The sequence below is a fragment of the Amblyomma americanum genome, chromosome 5 (genome assembly GCF_052857255.1).
Source record: "Amblyomma americanum isolate KBUSLIRL-KWMA chromosome 5, ASM5285725v1, whole genome shotgun sequence".
Taxonomy (NCBI): Eukaryota; Metazoa; Arthropoda; class Arachnida; order Ixodida; family Ixodidae; genus Amblyomma; species Amblyomma americanum.
Genome location: NC_135501.1, coordinates 56,801,009 through 56,817,133, shown reverse-complemented (window position 1 = coordinate 56,817,133; position 16,125 = coordinate 56,801,009).

Genomic DNA, 16,125 nt, shown 5'->3' with positions numbered 1-16,125 from the left:
GCTGACATTCATGTCGCTCGCCTTTTACTTCGCTAGGAGCTGCTGTGTCTGGTGACTGCTTGTGCTCTTGTGCTGGTGCTCCGCTCGTTGCATCTCTTTCCTTAGCAGAGGTCTTGACGAGTGCCGTTTCTGGCGGACATCCTTTCCCTCCAACAACTGGTGGTCTGCTCGCGGCAGGTGATGGTGCCGCAGGGGACGGCGACGCAGCCGCGCCATTAATTGCAGAACTTAGTCTGGAGGTGGGTCCTTTTTCTGATTCCTTAAGACGTGCAGTATCAATGTTGGTGTCACCGGATTTTCCTTGATATAACTGGTTAGCATCTGAGTGCGGACAAGGGGTAACTTCCGTTGCAGCACCCTCTGGCTTCTGTTGAGATGGGGGCTGGGTTGTTTTGTTCGACATACCTCTTTCAATTTCAGTGCTGGTTGGCGGAGGAATTGCCACATTGGTTGTCTTCGATCCGTACTGCGAGAGGTCGGCATTTGCAGGAAGCGACGTGTAGCTGATGTCGTCACGCTGTGTGCCGGCGGTGTTGCCCTTAGTGGTGGGAGGGTGTTGAAGCTCGCTGTTATGCCTAAATGGCTGTTCGGGCCTCGGAGTGAGCCTAATGTTAGAGTCCAGCATAGTAGCACTTGCAGAACTAGCCCGAGCAGGTATGTTGCCACGGGTCTCGACCGCCCTCTGCAGATGCTTGTACTTATGAACAGAGAATGACATTGGGCGCCTTATGATTCTCTCAGATTGCTCTTTCTCTATAACTACCGAATACTGCTGTTCTGATTTTTTTACCTCTTTTCCTCTCATTTCGGATGTAGCCGGCAATGTCGAAGACAGGTCTTTAAGAGCCGCTATAACGTAGGTCGTGTGAGCCTGAGATGACATCGTATCGCTCTTGCTTGCGAAAGGTGAAAAGGATGTCTCCGAGCTCTGCGTAGTAGTGACCACCGGCGCTGAAGATCTGTTTGCCACCGGCTTGTCAGACAGTTCCAGGGCTGCCTGAAAAATAAAAGGCTTGCGTGATGTTGTGGCTGCCTCTATTGGCATCTCTTCTCTCGCCAAAGCCACTGTGCTTCTCGCAAGGACCATCGATGACACTGTAGCTGGTGCATGGTTCGTTTTCCGTTTGGCAGTGAGTGCAGACAATTCTGGGCTGGAGGTTGCGTGCTCTGGCATTGCCGAAGTCGGTGGATGCTTGCGTGGCACCGGTATGACGTCAGATTTTGCAGCCGGTGCTAAGTGCACTCGGGGTACTCGTTCTCTGGCTGTGGCACCTTCTTGCCCCTGGAGTTCCATCGTTCTCAATGGTGCTGCTGGCGGAAGCACACTCAGCGAGGCGGTGAGTGGTGGATGTCTGGGAGGTTTCAAAACTGGTTCGGCTGATGCTGTTGGGAGACATGACTGCGAAACGGTATTCTCTGCAGCCGAGACGGTTCGGGCAAAGCTAGCAGCGGTTGTCAGAGGTGCAGGTGTCGATTTACCAGGTGTCAAGTGAGACAGAAAACCACCTCGAACTGACGTGGGTTTTACGTCGAGGCTTACGCAGTCGCGCAGCAGGGAACGTTCGGAGGAGTGGTGTACAGAGACCCGGTCGGCTTGTTCGCCGTTAGGCGTTGTGCGTCGGGGAAGCGGCAGCGTTGCATCCACAGCTGGGCTACGGGAAGCGCCACGGTGCTCTCGTTCGGCGTCCCGCGGCTTCCGGCGAAACACGGCGTTGACGACCGCACGGAAAGCGGAATGGAGGCCGCTGGAGATCGACGAAGGGTCTTTGGCACTGGACGGCTCTGCACTCACATTATACTTCTTCTGCGGGTCTTTGAGGACGTCGTCGTCGCTTCGGCTGTCTTCGAAGACGAAGCTGCCCACACCTGGACGGAAACAAAATCCAGGTTCCGTGAAACTCGAGATCTACATGATAAAACGGCTAACATCCACTTGCTTGAGCAAAACACCTGCCATCAAAAGTATTCCTTCAATGCTGCTCTTTCACAACAGCTCGCGTGGTTTCTCTTTCTCGTCCTGCTCAGTGCGCGCGCGTGGTGCGGAAGGTCGAATAAATTATGTGAATGCGAAAAAGCGAGACAAGGTCGCACAGTACCGCGACATACTTTGCTTTCAAAAAATAAGGGGGTTTGCAGCGATGTATTTGTTCGTACGTCTGGTATTAATGCGCAGCATGTTGGGGACGTTCAGTTATGGCTCCATCCGGGAATTTTGTTTCTGAGATAAGTACGAAGCAATGCCGAGCAGTTAAACGGCGAACGAATGGTGTTGACTGATATGGGTGAAGCAGTGAGATTGTAAGTGGGGAGGAGCTTACGGAGACGTAAACGTCCCTGAACGACCACTACTAGCCCCTTTTTTCCAGAATGTGCATTGTAGCTGATTTCCCACAAGTGGTTGCTATGGACTTCTGTTACTTTGTAGCCAAAGCCGGAGTATCGCAGTCACGGTGACGAACGAAAAAGGAACGCTTCCCGGGTGGTTTTTCTGTTGTTCGAGTAATTACACATTGAGAAACAATGAAGTGGGCTCCCTTTCGCGGGCAATTTTCTTCGTATGTTTTCTAGCGGTATAATGTTTGTAGCTGCATAGCATATTGCGACGGGCGGAACCTAGCAAAGACAAGGGTGCACTAGAAGGTGCGAGCGTTTTAAAGTGAGAGTGTTAGTACCCCACGTCGGGAACATTTGCCCGGCGTTCACGTTGGCGGCCGTTGAATGTCTCGCAGCCGAAACGGCCAGAGCAAACGGCCTTTCTGGCAACCTGGGTGAGCCACCTAGGTCACGTGACCTTGTGGCAGCGGAATGTGAGCGTGCTGACCACCGTATCAGGTGGCAGTTCAATTAATGATTGGTTGCGAGAAGTTGCTCGGGAAGAGAAACCTGCGTTGCCCAAGCCCCACTACCTGCCATCGCCGGGCCAGTGGCGCATCGCTTAACCGCTGCACCACTTAGGCAGGTGTGGTACGAGGACTCCAAGCGATCTATGAATGTAAAGTCGAGAATGACCTATTCCGCGTATATGGGCAATAACCCCTCGCGTCGCACCCTTGACGTCTGAGTTCATTGCGTGTTTTCTTTTTTCAGATGATGCGTTAGGCATTTGAATACATAGATCACCACGTGGTTTTCGCCGACAACTGATAAATAATATATAATTGAATTTCTTCTCTCATGCTGTTTTGGTTTTATCAACCGAACGATGGCTGTGACGCGTAGTTGATATTTACGTCACGTGACGCTGATACAGTTTAACTCACTATTAAACTAATCTGCTTCAATAGCTATAGAAGTACAAGAAAGTATGTATGAGCAGCTATATTGCTGCTTTTTTGTGACTCAAGTGACATAAACATCATCTACACGTCACAGCCATCGTTCGGTTGACGAAACCGAAATAGCGCCAAGAAGAACTTCAATTACAAATTATTTAGCGGTCTTAGGCGAGTACCCTGGGGTGCTTCATATATGCCAATGTCTAAAGCATCGTTTGAAAGAAGACACGCAAGCAAAATTTGGTGTCTATAGTCCTTCAAGGCTCAGGATAAGTGTCCACTATAGTTTTTACCGCTATGACCTTTCGGGTTTACCCAGAAAACCAGGCACACCTCTCCTGTATTCAATAAAATCTCTGTCCCTTGTCGCCATCAATCACTGCGGTGGAGGTGTCCGCTTCAGAGTGAGGCAGCTACCACCAGTTGCTTTTTTAGAAACATTTTCGTTTCCTTGATGGATGTGGTCTTCATTTGTATCACTGCGGAGAAGTCGTTCTCGGAAGCTAAGCTGGCAGTATCACCACGGCTCTGATTTACACTTCGGTTGCAGGAGTAGCAAGCGAGCCTATTTTTTTAAAGGCGCTTACTGAATTAGGATATGGCGTACTCCATCAGGTGAAAGAAGATTGGCCGGGATACGTATTAAAGTTAAAAATTGGAGGGGACTCTTAAGTTCTGCTTTACGGGCATGACGGGATAGCGTGATGGGTTAATTCAAATTATGCAGAAGGCCATTCGTAGGGCTGTACCATGGCTTGTGGACCCCGCAAACGTGGTTCGCGGCCACAGAAGGCGTGGCCTTGAAATTTCAACAACAGTTGCGGACTATTCAAAAGCCTATAGCTGTCATCCACAGTGGCGGCTATCTAGGCCTCGAAGCTTCTCATCACAATGGCTCCCGAGTGCACCACTTACAGGCGTTGTCCCAGCGGACTTGGGATGGTCTAGAGCGTTCGGTCGCCGACTGGCGGCGCTGCGTACTGGAGGCGGCTTCACGGAACGTCGTCCTGGGTAGGACATTTAAGGCCGCGCCCTCCGCAGTGGTTGTAGTTGTCGCAGTGGTCGCCACGGCTACCGTGGATGCTTCGCTTCGCTCAGGAAGGTCCCTTTTCCGGCGCCGTAGTGAGACTTGCGGCTTCGCGGCCGCCGTCTCTCGCTGTGCCTTGGCACTGGACTCGGAGTCCACGCAGGAAGTGACACCGTCCCGTGTAGCCGCTGTAGCCTGCGTGCAACGAGGTAGAATTAAGTCCTACTCGCACGAATTCCCGAAAATTACGTGGCGCGGAAAGCTGGGACGTCAGTGCGGTGGGCATCAGTTTTCCCGCTTGACCGTAGTTGACTACTGTTTGTTTCGTAGTACAGTCGGTGAATCAGGCGTGTTGTGCTGTAGAGCTGGCGGTTTAGTACCAAGAAAGCGCTGAAGGAGTGACGTACAGTTCGAAGAGAAAAAAATGGATAATGGCTGAACTCTATTTTGTGCCAGTTACTGGATTTAGTACACACTGTTTTCCACATATGCATGGAAAAATGGGGGCTATGTCTTTCTGAATTATCACGAATGAAACTCTACGGCAAGTGTGTGTATTCATTTCAGAAGCAGCTCAACACAAAGAGAATAGACGAAAGGAACCGGTAAGTGTACACAGTGGCGTAATTCCACGTGCCGTCTTTGCCATTCGAGAAGCTATTTCAGGCAACACGATCAAAAAGTCTTAAAATTTGGTTACAAGGGTTTCGTTACCTTACAAAGATTTATAGCAAGGGGGGGGGGGGGCAAATGCTCCACTATGCGAATGGAAAGCCAACTCTGCTGTCTGATTAATTTCGGAGAACACGTACTCTGAAAGGTGCATTTTCGGGGCGAACACCAAGACCGTGTGTTTGCGTGCGTACCTCGAGACTGATTGAGCCCCTCTGCTGCCTGTTATTTTATGCGCCGCCCGGCAACACGAGGTAGAAACATCGAAACGATCGTGTGAAATTCGGTACTAGTCGGCTAAATACACGCTGCCGCTAATCATAGAACTTGGTTTGGTTTATGGCTTACGGAGGTTTAACGTCCCAAAGCGACTCAGGCTGTGAGGAACGCCGTAGTGAAGGGCTTCGTAAATTTCAACCTTTGGGGTTCTTTAACGTGCACTGTCGTCGCACAGTACACAATTCGCCTCCATCGAAATTTTACCGCCACGGCCGGAATCGAACCCGCGTCTTTAGGGTCAGCAGCCGAGCGCCACAACCACTGAGCCACCATGGCTCATGAGAAGGAAACTGCGAGCAAACTGTTCTTATGTCCCGTTTAATTCTGTATTCTGCTTTTATTCGCTTTCGTTAAAGCATAACAGTTCAGCGGGACACTCCCGTCGTCCAGTCAGGGCCTTAAATGGAAGTATTAACGCAAACAATGTGCTGTGCCCGTTCCGATTGTTTGCTGTTCCCATTCCAGCAGACTGCGACCTTTTGAATGCGTAAGCATTATATGTCCATTAGTACAAAAGGCGGCGTCCGCCGTCTACGGAACGAAATCCGGATGATGCAGAACGCCAGTGTACGAGGTCACAACACAATTAAGATAACATGTATGGTCATGAATGATGAAACGTAACCTACTATGACCTATGAAAGTCATGACTCATGGTAGTTAGCAATTAATGTATGACTCAGTACTTTACAAGTAACGCAATGTAAGGTGTTTAGAGTTTGTACAAAGTATGCATAGTCATGACGCCTAGTCATAGTCGTGATCCATGGCTCAATAATTCCGCGACGTAGCACGACTCAGCACCTTACTTCTGCAATGTAGCATGACGCGACAATTTACAAGTAGCGTAGTCATGACGCATGACTCAGCACTTCTGCAACTTTGCATAACTAACGTAATATAAGGTGCATGGAGTTTGTAAAAAGTATTAATAGTCATGCCTCGTAGTCATAGTCATGACTCAGTCATTGTGCAACGTAGCAGGACTCAGCCTTTTAATGATTTAGCATTCTCGCACGTAAGCAGTCTCATGTGTCCCTGCCAAATATTTTTCGTTCGCGAAGCGCCTTCACTGCTGAGAGAATAGCCACTTAACTCCCCAATTCCCTCCCTATTTACAGCCCACGCCACGTAGGTTTAAATTGGTTTTTGGGGAAAGGGAAATGGTGCAGTATCTATCTCACATATCGGCGGACACCTGAACCGCGCTGTAAGAGGATAGACTGAGAGAAGAAAGGAAGAGGTGCCGTAGTGGTGGGATCCGCAATAATTTCGACCGCCTGGGGATCTTTAACGTGCACTGACATCGCAGCAAACGGGCGCCCTAGCGTTTCGCCTCCATCGAAACGCGGCCGCTGCGGTCGGGTTCGAATCCGGGAACTCCGGATCATTAGCTGGCTACGGAGGCGGTCAGTTATCATTTTTATGACGTTTAATCCTCCGGGAATGCGAAGCCCTCCTATGAATACATGGCAGCCTCACCGCTTGGAATGACTGCGAATGACCCAGAGTTAGTGGTTGGCCTGCGCTTGCGCACGACGGCCTCATGAAAGGCGGCGAAGAGAGGGACACTCCCATTATCGTACCTCATCAGCAAACACACCGCTCTGCATTGCTCCTGTGTCGATGCTACGTAAATGCCCATCGACACAGTATTCCGCGTGAAAGCGATCAACTAATCCTTGATATTCAGTTCACTGGACGAAATTACCTGAATTCTTGAGCGTCGTCTGAAAGGTATATCACTCGTGATTTTCTGGCTTATCCAAGTTCTATTTACGGTAAAACTAACAGATCTGCCATCTTGAGGCGTTCTATTCTCAATGAAGGCCAGCTTAATATTCCCTTTTAGTATTCCTTTAATGCAAAACACTATTTGTACGCAAGAGTGGTTCGTAACTGACAGTGCTATTAACACATGATTACTACAGAAGTGTGTCCTCACTATTTCACCTAGCTCTGCACATGTTCTGTGAGCAGTGGATCTGCGGGTATTCGCCACGTTGCAACGCTGCACATTGGAACCCTTGTAGGTTTGCGCTAACCGTGCGTGCCTTAGACACATAGCTTGGAGAGTTTGCGTTTTCTTCGCACACGTCCGTCATTGGTGTACCTGGTCGCCTCCTGTTCTCATCGCAGTCCTGGGCGGCACAGCGGGAGGAGGACTCTCAGCCTTGCGTGTCCGAGTCACAGGGACAGGTCGCCTGTCGGCCCGGTCATTGTGTGCGAGACCTCGACGAGCTACACGACTTGAGCCTGCGGTCGCCGGTGTGAATGGTGCGACGTTATAGCAAAGGGCGACACATGCTAGCGTTTAGTGTTCTCGAGGCGTTGCTCCATTATAATGTATCTTGGGAGAAGTGGTACCTGGAGTGAAGCTCTTAAGGCTAATAAATGGGTCGTCAGTCTGCGCTTCTAGTAATGGTGAGATAATATGTCACGTATAGTAACATAGCAAAATTAGCTCTTTGTTTTATCCTTTAATCTCTTTTACTGTACATTAGTGGCAGTCTAATGCGCTTACAGGTTAGCGCCTTGAAACACTGTATTTGCACTGTATGACTGGAGTTTCGCAAGGGCATCCTTTAATGCAACCGGTAAGCCACACAACCTGCCTACTGCGCCACACCGATTGTAAACTGCAACCAGTAAGAGCGGTAGTCTGTGGTTGCGGCTGTAACATGTTGGGTGGTTTTGACATACGGTAATCTTTAGTATCACCGCTAAAGCTCTGGGGCTTAATGACTGTGAGAATAATGTGATGAAAATTTGGAAGAGGGCATGCTAATTATTCTTGACCTTGCACGCAGGTACATTTTCTTTTTAACTGATGTAAACAAAGATATTCGGCAGTAGAGGCGAGGAGCAGACAGAAGACTTTACACGTAAACGCTGTTCATTTGTTGTCTGCTTTGTCGTTCAGCTTACACGCCACTTTGCTGCATATAACGCGGCAAACATTCATTTTCATTTAGAAGGCGTCCTGCATGTTCAACCTGACAGCCTGCAGCCGCAAGGTTTCCATGTTCTCGCTGCATTTCACTACGCCAAACCCAAAGTTACTCTTCAAATATCCAATTTATTTTGGCATTATCTCATTCATTTAGCCAGGCCGGCCTTTTGTGAGCTGTCGCTGATAGTCGTGTCTGCCTTGGCGGCGTCCGCTACAGAAGCGCAGCGATCTAGGCGTCAACCTTATAAATTTTTGAGAAAGTGAGAAGTCTTACGGTGGCCTACTAAATCTCACGTAATAAATTTGCGTCGATACGGCAAGCCATGCAGATCTGGTACGATATTCTTACGCGCGAGATGGCACTCGCCAGCGACGTCGCCACACGCGACTCTGAAGATGACGCTCACCTGACGTTTGCTCTGGCTGGTCAGACTGCCGAGGTGCGGCTGGAGTCATCCAGTGACGGTGGTCCCCAGATGCAGCGGTCGCTGCCGGGAGCCCGGGGTTCTTCCTAGGATGCGGGCTGGGAGGCTGGGGACGGTCCTGCTCGGGGGGTGGATGCGGTTCCTCCTGTCCTGCGTCATTGCCCGGTACAGCTGTCGATGCCGAGTCCGTGGCACCTGCACAGGCCATGGGAGGGACCGCAGGGTTCCCCCGGGGACCTCCTGCTGTCGGCTGGGCCTCGCTTTCCGCGGCCCTGGGCGGTTTCCGGCCGCTGAACTCTGGCTGCTGCTTCTGCCGGGACATGTTCTGCGGCGGTGTCAAGACTGTGGTCTCTTCTGTGAATGAGTTCTAGCAAGAGTCGTGGCCGAAGGGTGGGAAGAGGTATGGGCCAAAGGAACGGGAAAATTGGAGCGAGGAAGCAGCTCGGTGCTTCGCTGAGACGAGTGCGCGAGGTTTGCGGTCGCTTCTTTTCTGTCTTCTTGCTGGTCGGAAGGCGCGTGCTTTCCGTTATGCGCGTGATCTGAACTGGCCGCTTCCTGAGAAATGCATGTCGATATTTTCTGCACGCTAGCTATCCTGATGTTTAACTCAAGCACATTTTAGTGAAGTTTATTGATGCTTTCCAGCGCACGACCGCTGTAACGAAGGTGGCCGAGTGCATAATTTTGTAGCGACAGCTACATTACGGTAGCATTTAGAGCCTTCAGCGTGGTTGGTCACGTGGTGCGGAGCAGCTGCCGGCGGCGCGGCGCTGTGGCCGATCACGTGGTTCGTCACGTGGTTGGTCACGTGACCAAGTTCCACTAAGCCAGCTGTAGCTATTGCGTCACTCCAGGTTTAACCGGAGCTAAACCTCCGCCAAGTTTTTACTGTGACCCAAGATTGTTTGAACTGAAAAAACAGTTCTTGCTTACATGTTAATGATTATTTCACATAAAGTTAACTTTTTTATTCTTTACGCCGAACTATGCATGGCCAGAAAGGGAGAGATGTTTCCTTACTAGGTTTATTTCTATTAATCAACCAACCCTAGACATCGGTAAGTCTAGGCGATTACAGTACTTCCTTAGGTCGTCAACGGCCGAGGGGCTCGAGTCTCCCCGGCAGCCATCCGGTGGCGCAACATAGACACTGCGGAGGAAGTTGCTGTAGCGCTCGATTGCGTAAGAAAAAAAGGAAAATTCGTAGTAAGCGGCAGTAAAACTGTCATTCAAAATTTTGGAAGAGGCAGGATCTCAACGGAAGCGGCCAAGATCATTAGCCAGTAATTCATTTAATTTGGACACCCTCACAGTCCCCGGTAACGAGGCGGCTCACGAGCTAGCCCGAGTTCTCGATTTTCGGGTAACCGTAGAGCCAACCCCCCGAACGCTAGGCGGAAAGAAGAGAGCCTGCAAAATTACGGGGAAATTGTTGATCATTACAAACTGGGTCGTAGGCTGGTACCACCACCAGACTGAAAATTAAACAATACAGAAGCTGTCGCGTGGAGGCGGCTACAAACCAATAGATTTATGAACCCGGTATAGGCTTACCACCTGTACCCAGAGCTGAGGTCGCATGATCGGTGCACACACTGTGGGGCGAGAGGGACCCTCGACCACATAATTTGGGAGTGCTTAAATTTGCCCGGGGCGGGCAAAAATATTGATAGTAGAGAAGCCTGGGAGACCCTGGTAAAAAGCCGGACCCTGAGCTCCAGCGCAGCACCATCCATCTGGCGGAAGAGCGGAAGAGGCCACTACCAGTCAAGGACTGAAAGCCAGCCTCCAATGGCGGACGCGCAACTCCCCGTCTCCCAGGCCTGCATGCCGGGGGAGGGGAGAAACGTCTTTTCTGGTGGAAATAAAACTTGTCCAATCAATAAATAATAAATAAATAAATAAATAAATAAATCAATCAATCAATCAATCAATCAATCAATCAATCAATCAATCAATCAATCTCTCTATCTATCTTTCAATCAATCAACCAATCAAACCTCAGATCTCCTATAAACCCTCCCGCTGGTCGCGGAACACTCTCTTTTCAATTGTGAAGATGGTTGAAACAATGGGTTTTTGAGGAAAGGAAACGGCGCAGTAATTGCTTCACATCTCGGTGGGCACCCGAACCGCGCCCTAAGAAAAGGGAAGAAGGTGGGAGTGAAAGAGTAAGGAAAGAGGTGCGGTGGGGGGGGGGGGGGGGGCTCCGGAATAATTTCGGCCGCCTGGGGATACTTAACGTTTCTCTCAGTGCCTCCTTTATCGCTTCCCTTATGGCGCGGTTCAAGTGTCCGCTGATATGTGAGATAGATACTGCACCATTTCCTTACCCCAAAGTCAATTTTCCAATTTTACGATTTCTGATATCGCACAGCACATGGGCACTTTTGCGTTTCGCCTCCATCGAAACGCGGCGTGAACTTCGGCTCAGTAGCCGAGCGTTCTAACCAATGAACCACCGCGCTGCCACCTACAGATAAAAAAGCCACTTGAATACATCGTGTCATTCCATTCAGTCTGACTTAACCAGAGCCACTACTGACTGTTCCTTCAGAATATTACTGCTACAATTGCGGAACTATTTATTTACAATAAAATTCCTGTGCGGTTCAAATTAATTTCATCAATAACTGTGTTAATCGCACGTTAGGTTATCCCTGCCGTAATTTCTCCGCTGCTCCATCTTCTATAAAATTATGCCTTTCAGGGACACTGTTAGGTCGAAAAGAGGATTACGCCTCATTAGTGTGCAACCGTGGTCTCGCCGAAATAATAAATCTTCTCCGAATATAGCTGAGAGTATTGTCACTCGCATTTATCGTTCGGGTCACAACCAAGTAGCAAGTATATCGGTCATGAAACCGCGTTGAGCTTCCATTTTGGTTTTAAAATTTCCAGCTTATCTTTAATTCATAAAATTTTCTCTCGCCTTGCACTACGGAACAAACTCGCCACTTTCACAAATGCAGCCGGTACAGCCAGCGGCGGGGAGCAGCCACATCAAGAATGTGGCTGCTAATACTATCAGAAGCAAGCGCTCGCTTCGGCGCTATAGGTGAGTGGATTACTATCGTGTTTTGGGCGAGGGGGACGGTAGTTCGAGTGTGCTTACTTCCGTTATATTTTTGTATTTTACAGCGATATCTGTACAGGTATTGTTTCCCCGACCTCGACTTCATGTCGTCGTCATCGATGTCATCCTCGCATGTCTCTCGCCCGCATCCCTTCATTCCTAAATGACATATACATTCGAGCCTACTTAGAGCAAACATGAAGGTCATACGGATTGCTTTCATTGTATCCGATGTTCGCAGTAAGTGGACTGCCCCAAATACAGCCAAAATTACCATGTTCACAAAAAGTGGCAATTATTTCGTAAAACCTGCTTCATGTGCGTCCACTTCTTGAAAGCAGAACCTACCCCAGCGTTCTCCACGCTCTCCAGGCAGGTCACGTTCTCGTCGCTGCGACCCTGCTGCCAAAAATCTGACGAGGTCCACGGCAGAATCCAGGACAGCTGGTGCCAGGTCGACCGCATAATAAGATTCCTAGTAGTTGAGGGGTGCTCGTACTTAGCCTACAGAAGCACTGTCAAGGCACGGCTCTGCGATCTCGTCTTCACACGAACGTAGTCCTCCGAGTAAACTTTCGGCCTTCCATGCACCAACGACATGTTGCTACTAATCTTCATGCGTTTGATCCCGCCTGTTTTAGAGTGTGTCATCTGTCGTTCCTGATCACATGCAGCGACGAAAGCAGCGCCGTGCACTAGCGCACAGAATGTATCAGCTACACTGTCTGCTATCTGGCGCAGCCGGTACATTACTGCAGCACAAAGGGTGGAGCCTAACGGGCAGGCAGTGCATACCACAGCGTGGCCAGCAAGGCATGCAGACTTCTCAGATCGCTGCCGCTAATTGATACAAGGCTACGCGCACTAGCTTCTGCTTCCTCTTCGGATGCTTTGACTAGGTGGTGCACATGCAGGCAATGACTGTACTCGTAGGCGATCGACCTCGTGCTTGACCGGCGGTTACTTTTCAGTTTCAATGCCACCTTTTTATTTTCTTTCCAAGGCGGTGTTGCGGGGCTGAGAGACGCTCCTCAGTCTCGACGCTTGCTGGCAGCACGAGTTTTTCAACTTCGGGGCCAAGTTTGCGATGCCTCTTCGTTCGTTATAACCGAGTTCTAGTGCCACAGTTGCTCGTTATATTTGAGTCGAACTGCCGTTGGCCTAAAGGTTGTTTTGAAGGTAGAACCGCAAGCGAAGGGGGTTTCTCTAGAGGAGGGCTTCGGATTAATATTTTCTGCCTGGGTTTCTTCAGTTTGCACAGACGCCGCCCACCACACATGCGTTTTAATGCGGTAAGATTAGCAGGGACTTGAAGGACAAAACGGTCCGGTAGCGGTGGCGCTGGCAGCTGCGTCCTCCACTCCGGCGTCTGTGTGAAGCCTGCGCTTGCCAACGGCGGCAAATAGTGCTTAGGGAGGTTTTCCTCCGTCCACCCGTCATCTACCAACCTTCTTCCCCTCTCCACTCGTAGGGGAGAGAAGGGAGACGCCGGACTAAGCATTACGCGTTAAGAATGAAAATGACCGAGAAAAAGATGACTGAGACAGCAGCAGGCCTAGGTCAAAAGTACGCAGCAGCCTCCCGAAGAACTATCTGCGCAAAAATCAGGCTTGCCGGAGCTGTTCTGTCTCCGCATTGCTCGGGAAAAGCAACCTGGGTCTCACAAGCGCCACCTGTGACTGTGTTTAAAACAACCAGCTGCCTGGTCATTGGTGCATCGCTTAACCGCTGCACCACTGCGCCGGTAGTCGTATGACGACTGGCCGCTGTATATCATTGTGACAGGTTTTGCGTAGTTACCGCGGCCGCAGTCAACAAAGAACCGAAGATGACAGAGCTGGAAGAGTAAAAAGAACCGCTAGAGGAAAAGACGAATTTCTCAAGCAACAGCAGGTCTGCATGCATGCGATATAGACAGCATCCCAAAGAACTATCTGTGCGAAAATTAGGTTTGTGGGAGCTAGTGAGGATTGGGAATAGAGAATAAAATAATTAGAAACGACTGGCGACTAAAAATAGGATGGAATCAGAACAGGAGCAGGGTCGGAATTTGAGAGGATGGGTTAATGAAAGTAGAATGGTATCGCATTTCCTCTGCATAATGCGTTTGATCGCCCGTAAATTTTTTCGCCACCACCAAAATATGCGCAGAGCGGCTAGAACCGAACCCGCCACCTCTGGATCAGCAGCCGAAAGCCAAACCACTGAGGCACCGCGGCAGATTCGTACTTGAAGTCTAGGCACAGGGTCGCGTGGACTTGCTATCAAGTTGTTTCCGCAGACGCGTCATCGTACTCTTCTTTAAGTCCTGCTGAACTTTAAGAGCGCCATGTGCACTTGCCGCGTTTCAGTTCCCGGTTTTGGAGGAAATATCCAAGAGAGCGATAGTTAAGGGCCCGTATAAACAATAACCTGTTTCATGCTGCTGTTAGGCCACAGCCGAAGAAAGTATCATTACATATGCTCGCGCTAAAAAACAATTATAAAATACCACCAACACAACCGTAGCCATCATCGCCACGAAACTCTTTTGTGTGTACTCAAATTAACCCTTCTGTCAATTTTAGAAAAAATATTCAATTCTTGCAGATCCCTTGGTATTGGAGGGTGCATACTACTATACGGAAGAAAACTGCGTCGTGCTAGGCATGGAAAATGAAGGACAGAGTAAGCAATTGAAAACTCAGTACGGGGCGGACAGATATGTTCACTGCTCGAGAGCGTTCATTTCAGCGAACAGCGAAGAATCTAGAAAGAAAGGTCTAAAATTTTGCATACGTGTTCTAAACATACCCATTTTACAATATTTTTAATCGCGTAAGGCTGCTGATTGTATAGCGGAACTGCAGCACCGCTAACATGGGCGCGGCTTCTTGAAGCAGTGATTTGTTGCGCCCAGCGAACTGACTTGGCAGTGTCCTTCAATTGATGCGAAATGAATCGCGCGTTGAGTAGTACTTATTACTGTTTAAACCAGTACAGACAAATGTGGAAAACACTAAATTCTCAATAGTGAAAAGAAATAAAAAATGGCACAATTCTCATAGCAGTAACTTTACTGGTTACATAATTTCCGCGCTTCGTTCAAGGGCGAAAAATCCGAATAATCCACAGCAAGAGTTTGCGTTTTGAACGTATCGCGTCAGACGGCACTGCCGTATTTTCCGGCAGCCTGCAGTATCGGTTATTACGTTATCCCCAGAAATTGTGAAGGTGACTGATAAGCTATGTAGGTATGGATAAGTATGGTGCGACGTTGGCCTGACAGAAAACGGCCCATGTTGGGATGTTTCATGCAAGTAGAGTCACTTGCTTAGGTCGCGGGATGACCACTGCTTTTTCTCCACGCGATTGCTTCGACACGGCAGCACTTTTACTTGACGCCGTAATGCAGCACGGTAGGCGTAAGCATCTCTCAGTATTTTAAGTCCTCATCAGCACTTGTGTCCCCATCCTCACCGTCATTTGTATGGTACACCGCTGATAAAGCGCAGCCAAACACGGTGGCGTACATTTTGCAGGTGCACATTATTAAAGCTGAATAGAACGGATACATCGTCGCTTTGCACTGACAAGAAGGATTAAAACGAAGCTTTCGTAAGCTCAAAAAGGCAAAAAAAATGAAATGTGACCTCCGCTTCCACGCGCCTTTTTCACCGTAAACGTTAATGACTTCAAAGTCAACGTTTTCGAAGAGGATCTCTGGTTCTAGACTCCACGTCCACTGACTACCATAACGGTGACGACGAGGTTTTTCCTGTCCTGACGTCGCAAGTGTAATCTGGCCTAAAAAAGCTTTCAGTGCTTACACCAGCTATCGCTTTTTATGCGAAAGCATTATTCCGATGTGTAAACACTAAATAAGATCTTGCGATATTTGTCACTTTGTGCCAAGTATCTTGCGTTGTTCGTGGGTTTATGCCAAGTGCAATAAAAACAAAAAATAAATAAAAACATTGCCGCGACTAGAATTCCAACCCGCGGCGGCGCCCACAGACCAACTTCGCTGGCCAGTGCCCGAGAGCTTAGTATGCAAACAGCGAGCAACGATAGATAATGTTTTTCTTCACTGCTGGGAGGGAGCTTATTTTTGGGATGTCCTACAAAGAAGTTTAAAGATTTGCTGGTAAAGCCACATAGGATTATATTTTTGCCAACTGATAGCGAGGACGGAACACCTTTAGACCTTATGACGCTTATGGGCATTCATAGCGTATGGCGCTCACGAATGGCTGGAAACTACTGCAACCCAGACGTGCGGCCTGCGCTCATATGCTTTCGTGAGATGTGTTAGAGTTTAATGACGTTCTTAAAGCACTAGGAAGTGTTCCTGAGTGGCTGTCAAAGATATCACCTTTGGCGCAGTTCAAAGAATTTTAAACTGAAAGCGCCTAACACAAATCGTTTGTAGGCGTCTT